The following is a 25,973-nucleotide window of genomic DNA, read 5'->3' as shown; positions in this document are numbered from 1 at the left end:
CGAGTAAATGTACTGCCAAAATAAAAGCTGTTGCTACCTTCTTCTTTTTTTAAAGGAACCTCTGGATCCGCCTGATTAATCAGTGAGACAGCAATGGTAGCTTTCTTCCTTTTTTCTGTTATTGGTAGTGAACTTGTCCTGCCTCGCATCACTCTGAATTACATGTTGCTCTCGCAGCGCACAAAAACAGAACAAATGCTTCCCGGTTTGTCAGACTCTAACAACACACGGAGGTTTGTGTCCTTTGCACAAGAGACTTCTGATTGCAGGTTAATGTGTGACAGCAGTGTAGCTTCTGTGAGAGTTAATCCATGCAGAGCAGCATGCAAGGGGGGGGCTTAGGCCAGCTCTAATCCAGAACTGGACAGGAGTAGGAGAGTGGTGTAAGAGAGGGGGTTGGTAGAGAGCAGGGTAGGCAGATGTTGGTCAATGAACTCTGCCAGGCAACCAGAATTTCACTCAGTGTGCAAAAATAGATGGAGGAAGACATTCTTCAAATCTATGAAGGACGGCTTCATTAGAAAAAGAAATGACTCCTGCCATGTTTTCCTTTCTTCAGCCATCACCACCTAGAGTTTTAAGATGTTTTGTGTGGGAATTCATACTATAAACTGCAAAGTGACTCTTATCATTACATGCTTATGAAAACTGCTGTTTATGAAGCTTTTCAAACTGCTTTTGTTTTTAGATATTGAAAACTGATTGTGGCTCCTTATACACATAATAAAATACTTTGTCTTTGCACATTGCTACAAATTCTACCTCAATTTTGTGCTTGCTCAGTCCAATAAGTTAGCAGCAGAAGCAGAAGTGCAGCATAATTATATGACCGCAACCACGGGAAACTGCCTTCTGATTGTTATAGTGTAGCTAATTTAGCACTTACTGCTATTTTAAGTGAATACTTTACCAGGAAACTGACGTTGTAGGGATTTGAAGGAGCGAATAGCTCAATAGGCAAACCTTAGAGGACTTACTAGGTTGACTGAAAGCATCTGAAGACACTTTTCTGTCTGTGGAGTCCACAAGGTGGGGCTGTATCGGCCAATTTCAGTCATTTTGTGAAAGAGGCAGTATGAGGATTGTACCTGCTTTGCATTTGCACAGGGACTGGACTGCGGAGGTGTGTAAGAGTAGGCAGCGTTTCAACGTCTCTATAAGGTGCTTGTAATTGCTTCTAGTGTAAAAATGCAACACAAAGAATTCCTTGTGTGACTGTTTGAAAGTGTGCACCATTATATCCGACTTTACGGCTCATCATCCAGAAACTTGAAAGACTTGATAAAGTTAGTGTGGAAAGAGATTAGAGAATCAGCAGAATGCAGGGCGAGCAGATATGTCACCGAGCTTTTCACTCCTTAAGCAAACGCTGTGTGATCCTGGGCAGTCCCAGAGAAAGATGACCAACTGTGACAATGTCTTTGCTCGTGGCTCTAACACTGCGGTCCCGCGTTACACCGTGAGAGAGCTTAAAAGTTAGCCGTTCCAACGGTCTTGTGATGTAAGACAGCCTGGAACAATATTCTAACAGTGTTAAATTTAGGAGGGCTTTCGCACAGTGTTGTTACAGCTATGACCTGTTAAGCAACCATTAACAATGCAGCATGAAATGACTTGAAGATCATTGAGTCTTTATGTAAGATCAGAAATATATAAAGTCTATATAAAGTTATATAAGGTCAGAAAAGTGAAGCCAGTGCCGAAGTGCTTTAAACTTGCATTTTTCCAGCAGTGAATGAGTCTTCTGGTGGTCAGAAGAAATCAGATTTTTAAAATAAATCTATGAGAAAATGACCCTGCGGTGACTTTTTGGTCTCTTCCACTAGTTTCTCGTCTTGTTTAAAGCAAGAAAATGCTCATTGTATGAACTAAGAGTGCATAATGGGTTAAACAGAAGATAAAGAAGCGTATGCTTTAGTGGTTTGCTATGATATTAACATACAGCGTCCATTGGTTTCTCACTAAGGTCCACTCATCGCTCACCCCACTCAGTGTCAAAACACCAAGATGGGGATCTCAAAAATGCTTCTTTCAAGACTTCAAAACACAACTTTATAAATCAAGTATGTAATATGTGGCTTCACCTGCAGTCCTTAAAAAAGTCAATGTACTGATTCATTAATACTGATAATAACTGCTGCTTTTACTGCCTGCAGATTGTGCAGCGATCCCTTCATGAAAGCAATCATAGGCGGTGTACAGTGTTGCACACTTAACTTTTGAACTGTTAAGAGTATTTGTAGATCACTCCATGTAACTGATACTTGATAGGATGCATATACTTAAAATAGTGAATCTGCAAAATATGGAAGTATGTGTACAAACTGGTCATGATTACCTTTACCACCTAAACGAAAGATCCACCCGCTCGGACCCGCTCTAATCCTCATATCCAAAGATGTTCTGCTCAAGGCTTCAGAACAAGACTTTGAATCCAGTGAGTGAAGTTTATCAGGTTACATCCATCTTTGATATACAGTCAGTGGAAAACCTGTGCCACTGAAAAACCAACAAAAAGCACAATATACGGGGGTAAAATGAAATAAGAGTCCAAATTGCAAGAAAATGTAGTTGTGATGTGTCAACAGAAGCCTGGCTTCTCCGATGTGTTTTCCAGCTGTTATTATGACCTAGCATCAACTCATAAGACTACTGAACTCTCCATATGTAATGCCTTTGAAGTAAGACCATTCAGAATGAATTCATTTTGGAAGTCGATGAATAAAAAGCGATACATCTAAGACTTACCGGAGTCTCACAGATTATCTATGCGACTCTGAAAAACAGATGCAACCCTTACAACATCTGGACTGAATGTGTGTTAGTTTTAATCTCTAATGCTTCTCGGTGATATTTGCATAAATTTTTTCCTCCAGAGCAGTTGCTATCCAATCTGTCCGAGATGCATGAAAAAGCTGCGGTGTGTTTGCTCTGTGCAACAGGTGGCGTGTTGCGGCATGCGTGTTACTGCAAGTTTATCAAAGAGGACTGGGTGCACGGTTCTAATCATGTCAGCTGAGGATTGGTCACACTGCAGGTTTATTCAAACATCAAACCCCAGCTTCCCTCCAACCTCCCTCCTAATAGGGCAATTAGACCCAAACATCTGCCGGTGTATAGTCTTAATGATTTTGCAATCACCTGAAGAGTCATCAGTGATGCACGATAATTACAATGTCAGCTCCACTTTGAAAAAAGAAAAAGAAAAAAGAGAAAGGCCAAACAAGGAAGGAGTATGAAAAGTATAAAGTATGTTGAATGCGTTATCCAAAGTATGAGTCATCTGTATGCTTGTCACCAGCCTCAACTACTCTCTAATGAACGTAGGCACTAAAATATATAATTAAGAAATGAATAACAAGTAGCTGTTTGGGTCTGATGCAATGTCTTAAATAATCCCAAGCTGCTTCTTCTGCTGCTGCCATGGGAGTTTCAAAGGAGATAAAGAAGCATAATACTGCTGCAGCGGCTCACAATCTGCTTTTAGAAAATGCGTCATGGGTTCTGTATAGTGTATAGAAAAAGACACACCAAAACACTGCAACAGTACAGGTGATGAATGCATGTGCTGTCTGGCTCCGATCTGCTGTTGCGTATGAAAGTTAATTCCGAGGTGACATTTTCAAACATGGAAAACGATGACCCCATACTGGGATGCCTGCAGCAGCTCCAGTGATGATTCATATTGGAAATAACTCAGCAGGTTTTGGTGTCAATCTCAGAATCGCCGTTTCGGTGTTGTCAGTCACAGCCACAAGACAAATTATAGTTTACTGCAGCCGCGTGTGTTTTGGATTAAGATGAAAAACTGACTTTTTTTTTCCGTGTCTGGCAGCAAAAGCTACTGTAAATGCTCTTCACGAACTTGTGGCATTATGCTATAGGAAAGCATTTTGCTGGATATTAATTTTCTAGTCCAGTCAAGGCCTTGTGTGCAAAGAAAATGAAAGGACATTCATAAAAGCGAATGTGAATCTTGAAAATGTTAATCAACGTGCAATGACAAATAAGCCCTTGAACACCGTACAAACATCATGGATTGATGTGCATCGCTGTGGATGGATTTTTGCTTTAAGCTACCCTGCTACCCTCATTTGTTTGTGTTGAAAGACTTACTGAAGGACAGCTTTACCCAGGCTATATAATAAAAGCTATCTATAAAAGCAGAGAACATATTATTTTTGCAGACCTAACAGCTTCTACTAGCATATAGGAATAAAACTAATTAAAATCTACTTTCTCCTGTGTTGTCTGCTTTGCTTATGTGTGTTTCCTGCCTTATTCCATCTTGGGTGGTGGCTGACATTTTATCGCACCTGTTGCGAGGCTGATCTGATAACGCTTGGACTCATACATATGAAGCGCGCACTGAGGTAAAGTAATTTCTCCCTCCTGGCAGTGAAGCGAGCACCGCTGTGATCCAAATGAAAACGCTGCTTTACTTTGAGTTTGTTCGTCTAGCAGTTGGAACTTTTGCTCTGCTGCTGCACAAAATTCAAGCCTCTCTTTCTCTTTGCTGTTTGTAATTTAAAAGAGCCAGCGCTGCCCCAAATTGGCTCTTCATTGTCCTGCGGGACTTGATCCAGTATCTGCATGGTTCCTCTTGGGGGTGGGTGGAGCAGCGTGGCAGTGTTCTCCCTTATGAACCAAATCACACAGGGACCTCTCAATCCTTGCTAAGAACCTGCTGGCTAATCTGCATAACGGCAACATTTTCTGATTCGCTGTGACTCAACCTTGATTTTAATTGAAACGGAAAAGTGCATCACCCACCAAGGGTCCCCTGCAAAAGGGGGGGAGGGGGTAATCAAAAGCATTTGAACATCCGGATCCTTGCCACATTAATTAATGATTGTTCGTAGTGAGAGCCATGTCCCTGTCAGAGCCCAAAGAAGTGACCCACATTGGAGAGCTTGTGTTTCTGAGAGATAAGCTTCCAAGCCTTGCTATGTGTTGACGAAACTAACACGGGGTGGCCGGGGGCGCTGGGCGGGGTCGGGTCCACAGTGTCTGCACACACAGGTCTCCCCCGAGATGTCTTGCTCTGGCAGTGCAGTGCTGTCTGCTGTTGTCTCCTCAGCACAAGTTTTGAGCTACAGCATTTGCTTGTAGTTGTCAGACGGTGAAGAGACGGTGTCGGAGCAGAAGAGAAGAGTCTAAAACAGGACAGTAACGCACCAGAAGAAGCAAATCTCTAAGTGTAGTTTATGTTTTGTTGCAGTGAATGTGGAATTAATTTCTTTTTTATTTATGTATGTGACAGAATTAGCACAAACTGTGTGTTTCCTGAGATTGCAGCAGTTCAGCTGTTGGAGCTACTGATATCAAAGGTGCCGAGGATCGAGCTTGAGGACTGTGGTGGTCCACTGACTTGCACAAGGCACTTCTCTGCTTTGTTGAATTTGATCTCTTAATTGTAACTCAACCACCTCAACCTGTCTCCTAATAATCGTGGTCTGACTCTGGCTGACTGCAGTCACCCTCAGACAGATTGGCAAAGGTGTGTAAATAACTGTGGATTTTTATTTATTAAAGGAGTCATTCTTTGCTGATGAGTGCAACTTATCTGTGAAGCATCTCTTTGCAATCTGGGACTCGACTCAACCGGTTGCCAACTGGCTGTATTCTATAAAAGCAAGGTTACCAGGGTTACTGTGCGAGTAAATCACCATCCTTCAACAACTCTTTCCTATTATGTCCTGGTCTTGACTTTGAATGTAAACCTTTGTGTGTATGTTTAGCAACAGATCTGCAATTTTTGTTGATTTATCACAGTTGATCAGCATTTTATCTTAAAGAGTTACCGTGTTATTGCCAGCTTGACCCTAGTAGACCACAGTCTGACTCTGTCTTATTGCCATTTCGTTGTTATCTTGACTCATAAAAGTCGGTGTGAAGATGACTGTGAATGTTTGCACACCTATTTCCTGTCTTTGACTGTATTAAAGGAACCCTAATTTGCAAAATTAGCATCGTGTTGCCAAAAAAGAGAAGCTAAGACCATAAAATCATCCAGAAAAAGTGTACTATGATCACCAATTAAATAAGAAAGACAGCTTTTTAACTCATGGACTTTTATATAGTCTCATTTTTTTGTTTGAATTTATTTTGTATTTTGTAATTAGAGTTGCCCCCTTACAAGCTTTAATACAAGCTTTAGACTTTTTAAACTTGCCGTGTCCATCTTTTACATGCAGTCTGGTTTCAGTGTAATATAACATCTGCGTGTGGTCAAACGTTTACATCAAGGTCTGTATCAAAACTTATCAGTGTTAAACAAATTAAAATTATACTATTAACTCAGCAGTGCCTTTCATGCAGAATTTAACATGACTTTCCTTTTTAAAGTTCAGCAGTACTCTGGGGCTCTGCCACGTCGTGCCTTGTAGTTAATTAAAACAATTTTAAGACCGATTCTAAAACAAACTGGGGGACTGAATAACGAGGCTAAAACTGAGGTAATTTTCTTTTTAAAGCCTACAGAACCTTCTCAGGGGCCCAGTGAGAGCACACACAACTCTGCTAAAGCCAGAAAAATAAATGGCAGCACAGTTATCAGGTAGGAGAGTTGAGATGAAGTTATTTCCCTATGCACCATTCCAATTTGCATTCAGATGATGAGGATTACTCAAATATTTGTTGTCTTTTATGAGTAGTATAAGTGCAAAAGTTTGCAAGCTCAGTCACAGAATAAGTTAAGGAGATTTACTGGCAATGCGGCATATTGTAGAGTGACACGTAAGCTAACGAGGATTCTACCAAATTCAATAAACAACCATTTTTAAACACACCGAGTAACAATTTTCCAAAGTTGCTACTATTTGGCAGGCAGTTCAACAGCAATGTTTAAATGCTTCTGGTATTTAGCCAGAGAGATAATCACCTAAAAACTCTGCGTGGTACTTTAAGGACGAGTGCAGGGGAGGCCTTGAGCCATCTGTTGCCTCTCTTAGACCAAAAGCCATTTCCAAACCTTTGATAAACACAGGGCTGCCGCAATCCACTTGAAAACATCCCCCGAGCCTCATAATGCTCAGTTCAATGTAAAGAGTGAGTTCAGCACTGCCATGCCCTGCACACCAGAATCCTATTAGGCGTCTATCTGCAAGCTGTCATGCAGTAGTAATGACTCACTGTAGTGTTCCATGTTTTCCTGTGACTAACCCAGCACTAACAAAGCAGGCCAGATTGTCAGCCTGGTCACATTATGGGTTATTATTACTGGTGCTGTCTCTCAACAGGAGCCACTGAGTGTTTTAAGTTAGCAGCAGCCCCGCTTCATCAGATATAAATTCTGCTCTGCCCTCCCTTCATCCCAGTAAGCACATTATGTAATGATAATGCCGCTATTACACAGATACATTTGGCTTCTGGGGCTGTCATCAATAGGGAGAAATGCTGTTTGGCTTTAGTTTGTCGCACTTCATATGCACGTATTGAGGATGTGTGTGCTCATTGCTGGTGATGCACGGGCTTTTTAAAAGCTTCAGCGTTTTTAAAAAGCTGAATCCACCTGTGTTTAAACCCCACAGAGAGGGGCTAAGAGTAGTACTTCATCCTCCTCCACTGAGAAGCCAAAGACCCACTCCATTTGCCGAAATTAAATCCTGGTGTCTGATCATTTCCCTGCCCACACAATGTGATGAATCAAAACATAACTAACTTAACCACAACTTTATTGAGTGGGCACTCGGTAAGCTCAGTTCACCGATAGCCTTCCATCTCTTTAGGATCCTTTGGTGTGTGCAGTTTAATGAGGCAACATAAGGGATAACTGGAGATGAAAGTTCAAAGCTTTCAACTTGTTACTTCTGACTGCCACGCGAAATTAAGGGTGAAGTTACACAGTGCACTTGTTGATTATATTTACATGCCTGCCTTATTCCATCTTGCCCATATTTAGATGAAAAAAAAAGAGTTTCCATTGTAAGTGCTGAAGAGTAGCTTGGCTTTGGAATTACATCCCCTATGTTAAAAATAAGACTGAATACAATTAGCTGCTGATTTTTAAGCTGATTTTATTGGCTATATTATTGAACTCCAGCTGGTTTCACTTCCTGTAGCTACAGCCATGTCTGTTCCTGTTGAATAAGCTGTGGTGAGACCGCCAAGAGCTAGCAAAGGGTGTAAAAAGTTAGCAGCTAGCAGGTGAAAAACAACAAGCATTCCACTTTGCATTGCATTGGGCAGCGACAAGCATGGCACATCATCAACATCAGAAGTGTAGTCAGAGTGTTGACAAGCTGTAGATTTACATGTTACAGTTTACACAGGGTACTGCATGAGAGTGAATGAACTGAGGTATCTAAACTGAGATACAGTAATTGCACGTGATTTGTCACAACCCGGCTCATAAACTGCAACAAAACAGAGGGAGATTCAACGAGTAGTAAAGTATAATTAACTCTATGCAACATAATAGATAATGATAATGTGTTTCTCAGCGTGCATGGATCTGTGGCAGTGTGTGCAGAAAGCAAAACTTTGGAACACATGCTAAGCTAAGCTAAGCTAAGTTGATCCAATTCAGTAAGCTGGTTTCCAAATCAGGACAGTGATCAGAAGAGAACAGCTAGCTAAACAAAGAAGAGAGCTTTATAACCAGACTCACTGGGCCTAGGTGTAGCTCAAACAGCAAATTACTTCCCATGCATATCAAAGCATAGCAAAAACCACAACACAAAACCAAAATAGGGAAAACTAGTGCCCTAGGCCATCACAGTGTTTAGCTGCTTTAAAGTTCTTCTTCCTCTAGTGGCCAAGTGTAGTCAGCGCAAAGTACAGTTTTAATGTTCTTTTAATGTTGTATCTGCATAAATATTTGGACATTATATGTATTTTTGACAATATAGTTTACTTTCACCTGTAGGGGCTACTACAAGAACTGCAGTACAGACACAAATCGATGGCTTTTAAATGTAGTTGCTGCCGCTTGACTGATGCTGAAATTATACTTTTCATGTCTGTGTAACTGTGATTTATCACTACGCATATGAAGACACACTCAGTGCAGTAAAAACAGACTGATAAATACCAAACATGTCCCTATCTGTTAGGGAGTTTGAAATGACACATAGTGTACATTACATAAGTGCTAATGACCCTACCAGATGTCTAGGAAGTCCTACCTAACCTCCGCTTATTCCTACCATATGCTTTAGTTTTAAATAGCTCAAAAATCAAATCAAATGAAAAATCCTCACACTTTCAGTGTGTTTACTGGGACGACTCCAGATTCCATAACAGTGATAAGGAACTGCACATGTCCCTGGATAACATGGTTTTCAATGCCCTAAATACTTGTAGTTAATTGGTCATCTGATCTTAAGGTTCTTTTTCCAGTTGTTCCAACACTTGACCTCTACTGTAACATCTACTGCTGTATTATTTCTCTACTACACACACACACACACACACACACACACACAAAACCCCACAACGTGTTTTTGTTTCCTCAGTGGACTGAAGCTTGCAGAGCCAAACACTTTCAACCCTCTTACTTGGCTAAAGAGGCTTCACTTCTGTCCTCTGACTTCTTCTAGTTACTCTCTGAGAAGATGCTGAACTCGTGTTTTTCAACCAGGTTTCTGCATCCCACCTCAGAAGGATCAATAAAAGGTCTCTGCCCTGCTGCTTTTGACTCCTGGAAGCGGCATCTTTCAGTATTTCACTCTTGTGCTCTCTTGTCCCGTAGGGGAGAACTCAATGAGTTGTACAATACAGCTCTGCTTAGACAGACCACAATGTCAGGCCTTAGAGAGGAGTGCTGGACAGAGTACGCTTGCTGAGCTCACCTGGACTAATACCAGCGAGGCAGGAGGATTTCCTTTTGTATCTGTATTGTGTGATTGCTTCATTGTCAGCTAAAGTGGATTTGATTTCTTTGGAGTGGGCGATGTCAGTCTTGCCAAGTGGTTTCCAGAAAACTGTAATCTTAAAGATTATGTATGTAATCTCTGATCATACTGTATTATAGTTACAAGGAATTTACATTTTCTAATACATGCAATACATTTTGATTTTGAATAGGAAGAAAACGTAAAGTGATTTGCTAATGTCACAGAGTCATCAAACAAGAAAGGTTTATTTATTTGGGAAAATGCCGGTTCTTAGAAAATATTGCTGATATCGACTTCTGATTTTGAAGTCCCATGATTTGCCTTTCACGAGATAATTTATGTTTTGAATGAATCTGAGGAGTTTGGGCATCAGTTCTAATGATTTACTGAATTTGAAAGAACATTACCCCATGATAAGAAAACTTTCCAGAACTATATTCACAATGTTTGCATGTGACCATAAATATTTCTAGCTTTTTGTAGGTATTTTGGATCAGTCAGCTGAGAAACACAGGCTGTATGTAAAAGGTAGGCACTGATTTATGGATCATTACTTTGAAGCTTATGTGATTATACTTGGACGAGGGTAATCATCTTAGTTATCAGGCAGAGCTACCTTAGTTTGAAAGATAGATTGTTTGGAGGACAGACACAAATACTTCTTTTTTGATCCCTTGTTCTCTGTTTGGGTCATAGTTTGTTTCTTCCTAGATTTTCATGTATCCTAAGCTTTGGATTCTTAGTCACCGTTAGTATTAGAGTTAATTTATTCCCTCATTCTTTCCTGTCTATTTTCCTAAGTTCATTCAAGTGACCCCCACCCCCCGTCCCCTCACAGACCGACACCACCACCATGTTAATGTCGCTGATTACAATTACCTATGTTTTGTTACCCTCCCGTGTCCACTTCCCTGATTACCCTTTTGTGCGTAAACAGTGCCCCTCTCGCTCTGTCTCAGTGTCTGTTTATTGAATAAAGAGAATTTAGTTTACATTTTCACCGCGGACTCTCTCTTTCGTCTGAACGAGTCTGCATTTAATAATCTTAGAATTCACTCAAAGAAAAAAATCAACTTCTCAGATGGTCTGTTGCTAAATGCACAACACATAACTGCATTAAAATCTTCTAAATGGAACAAAGACGACAGAGACTCAAATTCGCTGAGGTAGCATTTGGCAGACAGCTACTGCCGGTAACCACTTTGGCTGAAATCCACTGAGGTCGACCAAATTATATAACTTTGTAGAAAATATGTTTGTTGTTGGTCATTTTCACATGGGAGTCTGACTTGCTTTGTGAGACTAGCCTCGAGTAGCCACTCACAATTTTTTTTGCACATCCACTTCAGCCCTACAGGTTGCAAAACAGTGTTGTGAAGTTCATAATCAATAGGTTCATCCTCTTGAGAGTATACTACTGCTTTCTGTTCCTGTTAAGTGTATTCATCTCAGCTCACAGGGATTAAATATTTGACTATGGAACTCTGTTACTTTCAGTTGTTCTGTTTGCTTGATTTGTATTCTGGTGTGAACTTTATCAGCTTGAATATGGATAGAGGTCCATAACAAGCAGCCCCGCACTGCCGCTTACTGCTCATTCTGTAACTCCGAAGTGTCTGCAGCAGTGTTGCATTTCTGTATGTGATGTTTCAACACCAGTATTGTGAGCTGGTGTACTACTTTCTAATGCGTTAGGATGTGCATTCAGTTTCAATCTGCACCATGAAACCTTCTAGTTGTATTGTTATTTATTTCTTTGTGTTTTGTGTGTCTGTCAGCATTGTGTTGCTCCATTAAAAATTGTATTCATTAGTATCACGCAATTAATTTGAACTAATTTTCACACATTTCTTTATCTAAATTTGACTATCTTGTTCTTTTCTTCATTTTCATGAGAATCCAAAAGATGGCGGTGGAAAGTATAGGCAGTCAGACGAGGCTGTGCTCATCATTAGTGCCTTAGCTGCCTCATTTGCATTACAAGCTAGCAAATGAGTCCTCAGATTTGTTGGTGCTGCAGTGTGAGGGACTCTTTAAACTACTTCTACAGGCCTCTGAGATACTTCAGTTTCTTGGTTATTAACCCTGTTCTTTGCTTTAATAAATATTGACAGTCTTGCTCCAGTTTTATTTATGATGAAGCCTGATGAAGGTGCTCATCAGGCTCACATCCTCAGTGCTGCCTTGGGAAGACCACCAAACCCTAAAATATCCTGTACAGCATTCATGACAGTTTTGAGGCATCATTTGAAGCTAAACTTCAATGCTTTTTGCTGTTAAAGACGACCACAGGGAATCCCTTCCTCAGATGAAGCCAGGTGCTGTTGCACAAAGCTCTCTTTTCTTCATACCTGGTTGTGGTGGCTGTGATAAAGAATGGATGGTTCTGCCTAAAACTATTGTTCTCCATCCAAGTGAGCGGGTAAATCTGTCAATACAGAATGAGTCATAGTTTAACAAGAATGCGGCTGAAGAAAAAAAGCTTGTCAGAGCAAGCGGTAAGGGTTTTCAGAGAAACATAAACCCTGACCTCTGGCATCTGTGCAGTAAAGATTCTCTTTCTGATGATCCATGGATGGAAAATATGTTGCCTGTGAATGTAATCCTGGCAGCAAGTGGTTTTCCTCCATATCAAAGATGCATTTCCATTTCCTAAACAGCTAGGTGCGGACTCAACAAGTGAAAATTTAACTGGATTTTAGCCTTTGGCTGTTTGCCAGTTAGCTATATTTCAGGCCTCTAATCAAGAGAAAATTGCTCAATGGGATATTGGTGAATGGCTGAAATTAGGTTGAATTAAAGTCTTTTGTAGCTTGAAAAGGCAACTGTTTAACCTTTCATCTAAATTTAGACTAAAAGGATGTCTTTTTAAAGGCTGTGAGTGGATGAACAAATTTAGCCTGGAAAACAACATCTGTGGATGTTTGGTGTGTGGGGGTGTGCGTATATGTGTCTTACAATTTTCAGGGTGAATGAGTGGGTCAGTTTTTACCAAAACGGTTCATGTGACAAACAGTTTAGGAAGCAGTGGGTAATGTTAGTTTCTACTGCATTTTATAAGATTGGAGGTGTATTTTGCAACTGTAGGCTAACTGAGTAAATATACTTGCCACCACTTCTCAAAAGTAAACTTGAACATAAGGAGGGGGACACGCCTGCAGCACTTTGCTCATCTCAACTCGATTAGCATTTGTTCTCATCCCACCAGGTAGAAATCTGAGTGTTACTGAGCAGAGCAGCAGAACAAAAATCCCACACAGGGCTCCAAAGAATATATCGGGGAGCTACATCATCGCACCATTTCCAAGAACCGATGCAGTGATTTTCAAAGGTTTGCCTCCCTGCAGGTTCTTATCTTTCTGTGTGTGTTCTGACTCATGTTGTCTCTGCAAGTGTCTTTTTAATTGTTTTAGTTTTAAATCTGCAGTTTATATTACTCACCCACAACCTAAATCTGTCTGCAAAAAGTCCTTTATAGTGATCGCCGATCAGAGCTTTCAAACTCTGTATTCTGCCTGTTTATTATTTATTTAGTTTTTTCAGGGAGAGTGGGTTGCTCCTGGACTTCTATCTAAAAGTGAAATAATTTTTAGGCTAAGAAATTTGTCTTCACACACTACTTTTTAAAAAAATATCTCATCAAATGTACACCAAAGAGGGATTGGGAATATTGCCCCATCCTGTAGGCGGGTAAACTAAGACCTAAAAATATATCCAGTATATGTATACAAAATGAAGCAAAATTAAGGACACTTGGCCGCAGCTTTGGAAGCATCTTAGCGAGTCTGATTGCTGCACAAATGTTGCTCTGCAAATTCCCATTATCGCTTATGTAAACCTCTTCATTTAATAGAGTGGGATTAGAGAATTGTGTAATATGGCGTATGTTTTAGATTGACGTAACCGAGGGATTTCTTTTACTTACCAAGGTAGTCCAGCTCTCAGAAGCTCTGTCGATAAAAACAATAAAATCTACATGTACAAAAAAATTAATATTCATGTCAAGTGCATGGTACAGCGTTACACATAGACCTCAAAGCTGGCAGCACATGAATTAGTAGAGAAATTAAGTTCTTTCATCTTCTAATTTACCCACCCTGCTCTCTCAAAGTCAGACGCTTATCACAGAGAGACTCTCAATGCAGATGAAGACCACTTGGTGATGCAGTGGACTTCAAGATATAACTTGGGCACGTAGCCCATATCAACCAGCTGATATTCAAAGCAAATCAGACTGGTTTTATCTACTGTGCTCCGTTGAGAGAGAAGCGGTCGATTGTTAGAATACGAGGTGTGATAAATAAAGTGCGCTGCTTGGGTGAAGTTCAGTAACTGTGTTTCTATGAATTCTGGTTGCCTCATAGATGAATTACCGTAGCCATTAACCAACAACTGTTTATTAAGAATGGGTATAATCTCTGTTTGATTGTATAATAATCTGTGGGAAAACTATTATTTCTCACTTGATTTGTGCCTTAATAAATATTTCCCCAGTTAATTCATGGTCTCAGTCACTAAAGTAGTCACAACATTATTCATTTTGGTCACATAATTAAATGAAACTCTCTAACATACCCATGTATATTTGTTCAATTACAAAACCTTCATCAGGTGTATGGACTCCACATATTTATGTAATCATAAGCGAAGGAGTACTGAGATAAGTCTGACTAATGAAGATTGTAAGTACATTTGTTGTGTCTAAATACTATAAATGTACACAGCATAGGGATTTTTTAAATTAAACAATCAAGATGTGATTGAAGTGAAGACTTAGCTTCAATTTAAGAAATGGCCATTTTTATGCACAGCACCGAACAAAGTTTCTTCCCTTGAGATTCTCTGCCTGCGCGTTGCTGCAGCCACCTTCAGCTGCTGCTTGTTTGTGGATCTCTCTGCAACTCAGTGCTGTCTTCTGTAACTGAAAAGCATGCTCTATTGGGCTCAGATCAGGTGACTGACTTGGCTGTTGAAGAATATCCTATTTCCTTGCCTCGAGAAACTCTTGTGTTGCTTTTGTAGCTTTGGGTCATTTTTCATTTGCATCATGCACAGAATCACATCTGTAATGTCTGGGTTTAAAAACTGGAATAGTGAAGATTAAAATGCCAAATTCAAGTATTCCATAACCTCGGGGTTTCTTCAGTGTCTACCACACAATGTAATGCTGACAGTATTTTTTTTTCTTTGTTAATGTAATGGTTAATCTAATCCATGAGCAAGCTCTTGAATTAAGTTTATAAGTCTAAAATATAATTATTGTTGTTATCCAATAATTGTCAAATTTAATGTTTTACAAAAAACCCTCCATTATTATTTTTTGATTAAGATGCTAATTTAGTTATTTACTTCCATTCCTGAACAGAAAAACTAATTTCACTGGACGAATGTTGTGCTTGATTAATTTCTAACTTCTCAGTAAAGTCGGCCCAGATTTGGGTATATATAAAAAAAAGAATTCAGTTTATTTGCCTAATAAATAACACATGTTTTAGTTAGTGGTCTAATAAATTTGTTGAGCGCTGCACATCCATCTTTTATACCTGCTCATTGGCTTTAACCAGCCTAAATCCACTTGATGGATATCATATCATAAAATCATCAACCCAACTTTGAGGGAACTGTCACATGCAATAATAATCATATTCTCTAATACTTTCTTTGAAGATATTGAGAAGCACTTGCCTTCAGCCTCGCTGATATTAGCTGCATAGAGTAACTTTTTCTTTTTCTTTTTTTGGAGAAAAGCCGGTTACTGCTGATGTCATTAACTAGTAGTTTTAAAGGTCATACGAGTAAATGAAACTGCATGGAAACCTGTCAAACACAAAGAGCAGGGAGCTGTGATGAAAAGAGGCTGTGAAATGTGGTTACATGCATTTCATTATAAAGGCGACTTTTTCTATCAACAAGCTGATAGAAAACCAAAGTCTTGCAGTCTGTTCAAAGATTCAAGCTGCTTTGCTGTATAGCTCTGTTGTCAAACATCATTTTATCAGCTTTCATCAAAGTCAACTGCCCCCACTCTCCCCTCCACTAGACCCCCACCTCTCTCTTCACTGTGCCTGTAGAGATTGTGGTTTCTCTGAAAAAGCTCCATTTGTATAGATCTGAGTGCAGTTTGATCGGATCCTGCTGGCTCTAATGAGTCGGCAAGACCTCAGTAAGCTAGCCCTTGAGAGATGCATTTACACACAATACCAAATAAGGTCCAAAAGTAGCGTGATGGTGCCATGCTGCTGTTTGACAGGGGTTTCAGGTTATTTTGTAGGTTTCAGTCTCACTTTTATTCACCTCTCGCCGCAGCAGGCATGTGCAGCTTTTTTGCATTGGTAAACAAAAATGCTGAATGCTACGCTTGCAAACAAAACCAGCTATCAAAAAATAAATAAATAAATAACAAGGTTTAGATGGCATTAAAAACTAATTTTGGCTGCTTTCTGCATTTTAAGAGGGATCCCGTTAAAGGCCGGGATAGAGACACGAAAAGATTTCCTCAGTCTCTCTGAAGATGGATTGTTTATACTCTGTGTTCTCTAAAACGCCTCAATGACCTTTATGTTTGCTTTGACTCAGGAATTGAAGTATTGGGTAAAGGGCCTACATTAAATCCTGTGGTATTCTAGCAAGCCCGCTTATTCAAATGTAAAACCAAACCTCATAATATAGTTGTCTCACTTTGGAAGGCTTGCTGGTACGGGCTGAGTAAAACCTCCTACAGGCTGTATGACATTTAGAATCAAAGCAAACTCACTTGGCAGCAGCAAACCAGGGCTCTTCTTTGTTGGATTGTTAGAACGTTAGATTGATTGCTTGGTAAAGTAAGTCATTTTATTCCATTGTAATGCATATTCAACAAAGGGCCACGCTGACACTGATTGTTTAGATATTCTAAAACTGTAGATGTGATTTATGACCATTTAAGATGAAACGGAATCTTTTGTAAATTTGTAACAAATTTACTGTTTGTCATGGTCCGGAGTCTGCGACTCCGTGTTTATGTTTAGTCTATTAGTATTCTGTGGTTTTGGTTACCTTGGGTGTTTGTATTCTTCTGTTCATGTTCCTATGTTCTGTGTCCCCCAGTCTGTGTTTAGTTGGTGTGTTATGTCATTGCGTGTATGTGTTTCCTGTTTTATTGTGAAGGTCTGCGTCTTATGTGAGTGTTTCAGTTTGCCTCCCTAGTCTCGTCACGATAATCACTCCCAGCTGTGTTACCCACCTGCGTGTAATCTCCCTGTGTTCTCTGGGTGTATTTAAGTTGTGTCTTCTGTCATGGTAGTTGCTGGTTCGTCTGTGTTATTTCCCTTCCACCCTTCTGTGTTGATTCTCTGGTCATTCTCCCTGCATGTCACGTTCGTATTCCGGTTAGTGTTTTATTTCGTTTTCCCAGTTTAGAGTTTTCACCGTTCTGTTCCTCGCCACCCTGTCTGTTGTACCTTTTAGTTGCCAATAAACTCACCCTCCACTTCAGCAGCCTGCAGTTTGGATCCATTATTATTCACACGGCTTGCCCCGGCAAACTGTGACACTGTTAATAATTACTTTCGACACTACTGGTGTAAACATGTCACACTGACATACTGATGTCGTGTCATCCAAGACGATGTTGTTCACATAGGCCAGAGATCGGCTGGCAACCAGCTGGTGCCCACCAGTCGCTAGGGACAAAAGTGTATTCTCTGACTGGTTGGTGAGTGTTTGCTGGCAGTTGCTATTGTCTTAATTCATTGCTAAATCAGTTGCTAAAGACTGGTTCTTTGGTGTGTTCCAGTATCCATATTGATAAAATATATCTGAACTGCAGGGTTGCTGCTTTTTTTTCCTTTGGGAAATTTTATTTATGAAAAGTTATTTATGGATTTTTCTGACTGGAAAGAAAAAAAACATAATTTATCCAAATTGAGCACTTTGAAAAAACTGGAAAATGTTAGTCACTAAGTATAAGAGACGTGTCCTCATCACCAGGCAAAAAAATTCAGTTAAAAAAGAAAAAGAAAACCGTGGCTCATCATCCAAATAGTAAATTTGAAATTTAATTTACCTTTATCGCAATGAACCAAACTCACGGATGCTTTCAAATCTTTCTCAGCTACAATTAGAATCTGACGTGAAAGAAATGGAACACAACAATCACATCACACAGAGCTGGATGGTCTTTTGTAAAAAAAATATATATATTTTTTTGGAGCTAAAGTTGTAACAATCATCTTTGGCATCCTGATAACAACCCCTCAGGCACAAATACTGTCAAGTCAGCATAGTTTTACTGTATCTGCACTTTTATCTGCATTCAGAACGTGTGTGTGTGTGTGTGTGTGTGTGTGTGTGTACCTGTTTAGACGTCTTGGTGGGATCAAAAAATTGGAATGTTCCTATACTTGTGGGGACCAACAATTACTTATTAGGACAAAAGTGCCCGTGCTCACAAGTTTGAAGGCATTACTGCGACTCAAAATGTGGTTTTAGTGTCAGGGTTAGGTTTAGGCTAAAGGTTAGGGTTAGGCATTTATTTTTGATGGTTAGGGTCAGGGTAAGTTGCTTGGGAAAGTAATATGTCAATTCAATGTCCTCACTAAGATAGCAAAACGAGAATGTGTGTGTGTGTTTCAATCCAGCTTTGCATCCACGAAAGTCTAACATAAAGTTATAGGTTTACACCAGAATATTGGCAGCAGAATAATAATAATAAGTGACCCCTTTCATCTTACCCATTTCAAGTACTTTAGCATGTTAATTGCAGTTTTTTTTCCAAAGACTTTGAATGCGACTTTATGGGTCTCTAAACTGCTGTTGTGGTTTTACTCTAGTTGGGCTTATTAGCTCAGTAACCGTTATACTGTTAACTACAGCGCCAGGAGGGAAAGCAGAAGGGGGATACTGCTGTTACACTGCATCGGCAATGTACATAACATTTAGATTACTGTTACACTGAGACCTGGGCACAGCTACACATTGTTTTGGGTAATTACATTAACTTGGCATCTGCAACCATCACACACAAACACACACATTGTCATTACAAAATTCCTGTGAGTGGGCAAATTCTGAACTTTAAAAGGAGTTTTGGGAGGTCAGATCTGGATTTTAAGACTAATGCTCCCAACTTTGAGGAGGCAGCTCTACCATTTCTCCTTCTTTTGCTCTTAGTGTACATTTAACTCATTTACTTTTCCAATAAAGAATAATTATTGAATAACTATTTTCCTCCAGGCATGCTGGTTTCCTGTCACAGTCCAAAGAGATGCCCCTTCCAACCTTAAGTTGTAATCTTAGTAACTTGCTTAAAAAAGGCCATTTAAAAGAATTTTTTTTTTTTTGAAATGGCCTTTTTTATTTGCTAATTCTTTTAAAACCTTACCATCAATTTAACCTTTTAGATTCATAATAGCAGAGTTTTCTGGAAGTAAAACTTTACCGACAGCCTGGAAAATGTTTCCTGTTTGCATCCAGCAAGTAGTAAATGATTTCTTTAAAAAGAGTAAAGCTTACGATGCAAAAACTGCACTATAAAGTGGCACCGACATGACAAGATGTACGGAGGGAGGCAGGGGATGGGGTGTAACTCTGAAAACAAATATCTTCTAGCATCGAGGCAGTCTCTCTTCAATCAGGAACATGAAAAAAAACCCAAGTGGCGTTTCACATTGTGCAGCTGACTCGTCTTGCTTGAATGCACTCCATGATGGAGCCCAGCCTCTAAATGCTTTTGCAGGGTTCGTGTGTGTGTGAATGTCTCAGGCTGTGGCATTGTCTTGCTTTTATTGCTGCGTTTGCTGTGTTTATTTCATGGTTTTTTATCAATGAATCTCCCAGCCCGTGTTTTCTGTCATTACTAGTGCACAGTTTATGGCTGATATGCTCTGGGTGGTTTGATTTTTCAAGCAGAAACTACACATTCTAAAACTATAGCCAATCTGCTCTTGGGTGGGCCTCTGGCATTTTAGCTTTTTTTTTGGGATTGATCTCAAGGTAGGAAGACAGTGAACATTATGAAAGGGAGACAGAAGAGCACAGGGAGGAGGAGGAGGAGGCCATGCGGTGTGGTTGATGCCTGAACAGGCTCGGTATGTTGCGTTTACATCCCCTCAGGCATCAGGATCCACTCGGAGTTTAAAAACACGACCTGTACTTCCCTCTAGAAGTCTGACCACAGATCATTTCAAGGGTCAGATAATGTCCCAGAGTTCTGACATCACATAGCCTGAAGCTATGTTTGACCCTCAAAGAAGCACTGCATGAATAATGACCAGTGCTTTATAAAGCACATATTCTCTACGTTTCACATTTAGATTATGTAGATGTGAGACTTGGTTTGTTCCACCACTACTGGAGGGATTGGCACACACTTGCATTTGTTTTTTCTAGGAATAAATCCTGTGTATTCAGGATTTCCCTCAAGCAACACAAGTTTTCATTGATCAAGCAGAATGTGTCACAAACTGCTGACAGATTAATGCACAATTATACATTCGTCCCCCACAACATTAAAGCTATCTGCCTTATACTGTGTGCAGCTCTGATGGATCGTGGTGGTTACGCACGGGCTCATTTAGTTTTGGATCTGCACAGCTGTAAGGTTAGGGCTGTGCTTCTTTCTGAGCTGTTCTTGCAGCGTGGCAGGGTGCATTACTGCTGGAGGAGACTGTTGCCACTGGGGAGTGCCATTTGCTATTGAGCTTGGGTTAAGAAAAAGTTTGGGTAAGCAATACATGCAGAGAAGAGCCACTAGGATGAGGGATGGTCCGGTCTCTATTCAGATTACACGGCTGGCATGATAAAGGACACGTGCTATGAATGAACTCATTTTCCCACTGAGTAAATATTCAATTCAGTTTTATTTAAACAGCACCAAATCACAACAACAGTCGCCTCAAGGTGCTTTATATTGTAAGGTAGACCCTACAATAATACATACAGAGAAAAACCCAACAATCATATGACCCCCTATGAGCAAGCACATTGGCGACAGTGGGAAGGAAAAACTCCCTTTTAACAGGAAGAAACCTCCGACAGAACCAGGCTCAGGGAGGGGCGGGGCCATCTGCTGCGACCGGTTGGGGTGAGAGAAGGAAGACAGGATAAAGACATGCTGTGGAAGAGAGACAGAGATTAATAGCAGGTACGATTCAATGCAGAGAGGTCTGTTAACACATAGTGACTGAGAAAGGTGACTGGAAAGGGAAAAACTCAATGCATCATGGGAATTCCCCGGCAGCCTACATCTATTGCAGCATAACTAAGGGAGGATTCAGGGTCACCTGATCTAGCCCTAATTATATGCTTTAGCAAAAAGGAAAGAGTGTCTGTCTCCCGAATGCAAACTGGAAGCTGGTTCCACAGAAGAGGGGGCTGAAGGGAGCTTTATATGTACAAATATAGTACATATAAATTTGAGCTAAAGTTTGTTTTTATTGTTTTCATCTTATTTCTGTTATTTCCGCCCAGCTTTGGGTTTTAGAAATGATTCATCCATAGATCTGCATCTCTTTTTGATCCATGTGTGTGTGTTGGCTTCAGTAAACGTGAGAAACAATCAGAAATGCAGGACAGTGCCTCAATATGTGGGGCGTGAGGAAGAAGGGTATAAAATGCTGTGCAGTTACAAGTAAATTTTGACACCTGGTCGCCCTACCTGAACAGCAGGGCCTACAGTTTTCAAGAAGAATATGACATCGTAGCAAGATGATCATTCACTCCACCTGTCAGAGGTTTCAAAAGAAAATTCAAGTAAATTCACACAACAAGAGAGGCACGGCGTATTGGGAGCACTGGGACGTTTCCCAGTGGGAACTTTGACGGGTGATATTATGTCAAACACAAGTGAGTTGGCAGATCTGTCAGAATCAGAATGATGTTCCTGCCACAGCGTTCTTGGTGGATGAGAACAAAAAAAGAGAGATGTGCACATGCAGCCTCTGTCTCTCTTTGCCTCTTGGCAAGAAAGTATTTTCCACATATAATCGGAAATAACCACAAAAATGCCAAAGAAATAAATTTATACTGTTGTAATTTGTGCCAGTTTTACTGAGTGTGTCAATCTTTTTTGACATCTTGCGCTTGGATATAGAAATACTGATTTTATAGTTTGTACCGGATCTGTGTCTCAGTCTCTGTGTCAGTGTCACACCTTGTAAATCTGTGAGCTGAGCCTTAACAGGCGATAACCCAAAACCAACCCCATGCTAATACTTTGGGGAAAAATGAAAGTTTACTCTTAGATTAAATGTTTCTTTGTTCCCTGATTTCCAAGAACAATTTAATAAATACAAAAATGGCATTTTCTGATAGACTTTTGTTTGTTTGTTGTTTATTTGTTTTTGTAACCACATGGACTTGGACTTGCAGGAAAGACACATTGCCAGCCAAATATGCAGAACAGGTGGCACACTAAAAATGTATAACTGAAGGTATTACTCGGCAGGTCTCCAGCCTTCCGTGTCCGCATCTGCAATGGAGTGTAACTGAGGCACTCGACCTAAGAGGGTTAAAAAGCTTAAAGGTATTGGCAATAATGTTGATATCACATAATATTGTCGCCAGAGTCTCGGTGAACACACTCAGACTGACAGACCAAAATGTTCTTATGAATGAGTGGACAGTCGTTAATGATTTAATCAACAGCTGAATTTATGTAGGAGCTCACACTGTTTAAACGGGATCTCAGTGGATATTTGTTCTTGGCTGGTGAAGGACTTCAGGAGATTTAATAAAAAGGCAATGAGCAGAGTCTGTTCCTTCCCTTGTTGCATTCAGCGCTCGCCCCGAGGCACAAGCTTAGTAGCTGCCAAACCAGCAAATTACAAATCACTGCTTTCACGTGAAATCCTTGCAGCTCAGAGAACCTCTACCGCTCAGAAGCCTATACTTTAGATTATAGCGAGAACACTTCAAAAGCAGACACATGCACAGACACAAATTTGCTTTCCTGTGATCCCAGCAAATAGGAGAAGCCATTATCAGAGAGCCGTCACAAGGAAGAGTACGAGGATGAGAGTGAAGCTACAAAGAATTGAATGTGACTGCCAAAATAAAAAAAACCTCACAAATTCAATCACTTCTTGAGCTTTGAATCTCCGCCCCATATACAGCGTTTGCAGTAGTGCACATCATTTCATGCACACTACCCACCAGACATCACAAGGTTTTAAATAAAGTTCACTGAGTTTGAACAACGATTCACCATGTGACACGTGGCAGCTCTTCTGCTATAATTTTGTTCGTATTGTATTATATTTCTTCACGTCAATATACGGGCCGCAAGTAGGAGTGACGTGGGGCTCAAGTGGTCCCCGGGCCCCCTGTTGAGATTCCTCTTCCAGAAGAAAGTCTTGCCGCCAGACAGCCATGATGGAAAATGCCTCAGGGTAGTTATTTGTGCGGCTATTTTGAAGCTCCTACCTAAATATGAGTGAATAATCACTTCATCTTTGATGGTCACTGGAATTACATGTAAAGAATCACCAACAAGTCAAATCTTATCAAAAAAACACTTAATGTTATGGCTTGGCCCCAAAATGTGATAATTACTGTGCATGTGGAACATAATATTTTCTTTAATGTTCTAATTAAGAGTGCGTGAACAACGTCCAGAACAAATTTCACGCTAATTCATGTTACAGTCAGACAAGAAAAACAATAAGCACACTTACCTACATCTTCATCCTACAGTAACAAGTAGATACGGCTTCTGTGATACAATTCAGACAGTCGTGCGTGTGCCACTGCAACTAAACATATGAATCAATGCTCATTGTTGAGTGGCACATATCAGTTCTTTCAAAGCAATAGAAAGCAACACCCCAAGTATATCACATCAGTTTACAAGCTCTGCAGCTTGACATGAATGACGTTAAAAATTGTGTTATGAGATAGAATATGACATCTGTAATGTAATGTAGCATACAATAACAATTGAATTGGCATGTATAGCAGTCCATGTGTTTAGAGCTTGAAAAACTAGTCTTCTCTAAGTTGGCAATTCCAAAGTTCAGCTGCTTTCTATTTTTAAGCTCTCAAGACTAAGATTAAGGGAATTCACTCAGACCTCGAAATGTAAATGTCAAGATACATCTTCTGATTATCATTCACCAACCCATTCGTAGCCACTTCCCCAAGCCCTGCCACGCCATAAAGATTGCTCAGCAAAGGTTTGAGAAAGACAGCAATGAGCCAAAGGTGTGCACCCGATATACGAACTCCCCAGAACACAATCTCATCGAGGGGCTACAGACTGCACCAAAGCCAGATGGATCTCTTGAGACTACAAGCCTCAGAACTGAATGGATAGGCTGCCAGCGTGTTAGTGCCAGACACCGGTGCCACAAAAAATTGCCAGAGGTCTATTATTCCTGCCTCAGTGAGTCAGAAGTCTTTTGACAGCATGAGGGGGGCTGCACAATGTTTGGCCCTGATCAGTTGAAAAACATCTTTTTTGTGTGTGTGTGTCACTAGAAAGTAAACTGTCCTGCAACTTTTAGAGATACCCACTTTATTTGTGTAACTTGTGTAAAGTTGGCAATTGTAATGACTGAAAAGAAAAGCAATTAAAGTGACCAGTAAGTCTCTGAACAGATCAATGAGAAGACATATTGATTTAAGATTTGGAGAAATAGCATCCCATTCTGAAGTACACTTTATTTTGTCACTTTTAAACAGATTAGCTCTTGAAGGCTCATCTCGACGAGCTCCTCAGTAAAGTGAAAGCCTGCCTCCCTCCACATGACTGAATGTTTGGCCTGGATCAGTTGTTACTTTGTCTCCTGCAGGTTGTACAAAATGCAACTTTTGACAGGAAAGAAATCGCATGTTCACATCACACCTGTACTCACCTCTCTACACCGGCTTGTAGTCCATTTCATTTAACAGGAAGTAACCTTTGTCAGAACCAGGCTCAGGGAGGGGCGCCTATCAGCCTATCAGAGGGGAGGAAGACAGGACAAAAGATACACTTTCAGGAGAGACAGAGATTAATAATAACCGCAGAGTGTTGTATAAACACATACTCAGCAAAAAAGGTGAGTGAAGAAGAAACAGTGCATAATGGGACCCCCCAGGCAGCCTCGGCCTATTACAGCGTGACTAAAGAAGGATTTAGGGTCGCCTGATCCACCCCTAAGTATACGCTTTGTCAAAAAAAAACTAAGTTCGAAGGCTCATCTTAAAAATACAGAGGGTGTCTGTCTCTTGAAGCCAAACTGGGAGCTGGTTCCACAGAAGAGGGGCCTGAAAGCTGAAGGCTCTGCCTCCCATTCTACTTTTAAAGGACCCACAAGTAAGCCCGCAGTCTGAGAGCAACGTGCTCTATTGGGGTGATACAGTGCAGTGAAGTCTTCAAGATAAGATGGGGCCTGATTATTCAAGACCTTGTATGTCAGGAGGAGGATTTTAAATTTGAGTCTACATTTAACAGGGAGCCGATGAAGGGAAGCCAATATGGGACAGAAAGGCTCTCTCTTTCTAGTCCCTGTCAGTACTCTGGCTGGATCAGATAGAGGCTTTTAGGACAACCCAATAATAATGAATTATAATAGTTGAGTCTAGAAGTAATAAATGCATGAACTAGTTTTTCAGCTTTACACTGAGATGGGATGTTTCTCATTTTAGAGATATTGCACAAAAGCCGAGGCAACAGAGCCTTTTTGGTGGCGTCCCCTAAAATTTGGAACAACCTCACCCTTTCATGTGAGAGCTTCGCAGTCACTCACTCAATCATTTTAAATCCTTGTTTAAAAAAACAACAACAACTCATGCTTGCCAGCTTTCAGTGTTGATGCAGCAGGATATCCTGGCTTTTATTGTGAAAACAGAGCTCATTTACTTCTACCATTGTTTCATTTGATTTTGTTAAATCAAGGTTTATGTTTTTATTGTGTGTTTTAGTGCACATTTATTGTTAATTTCAGATATATCCTGTGCAGCACTTTGCTGAGGTGATATTGCTTCAAACGTGATCTAGAAATAATCTTTGACTTGATTTTCCAGTGCTAATGCTAGATACTCGAAATACAGTGAAATCTGTGTTAAGCATGTCACTGAAACCCTGTAAATTAAATCGCACAAATGCAGCTTCACTTCAGGAAGCGAGGACATTGTATCCACCGTTGCCCTCTGCTATACGTGCTGTCAGAGATT

The 25,973-nt window shown here is 40.3% G+C and overlaps 1 protein-coding gene across 1 annotated transcript in view; it reads left to right on the top strand.

Annotated features, from left to right (window-relative positions):
* doc2b (double C2-like domains, beta) overlaps positions 1–25,973 on the top strand; it is a 185,171-nt gene that overhangs the window by 1,544 nt on the left and 157,654 nt on the right. The gene's annotated exons all lie outside the window — the stretch shown is intronic.

Source organism: Rhamphochromis sp. 'chilingali' (assembly GCF_963969265.1).
Source record: "Rhamphochromis sp. 'chilingali' genome assembly, chromosome: 19".
NCBI lineage: Eukaryota > Metazoa > Chordata > Actinopteri > Cichliformes > Cichlidae > Rhamphochromis > Rhamphochromis sp. 'chilingali'.
This window is presented reverse-complemented; position numbering and strand designations above follow the sequence as displayed.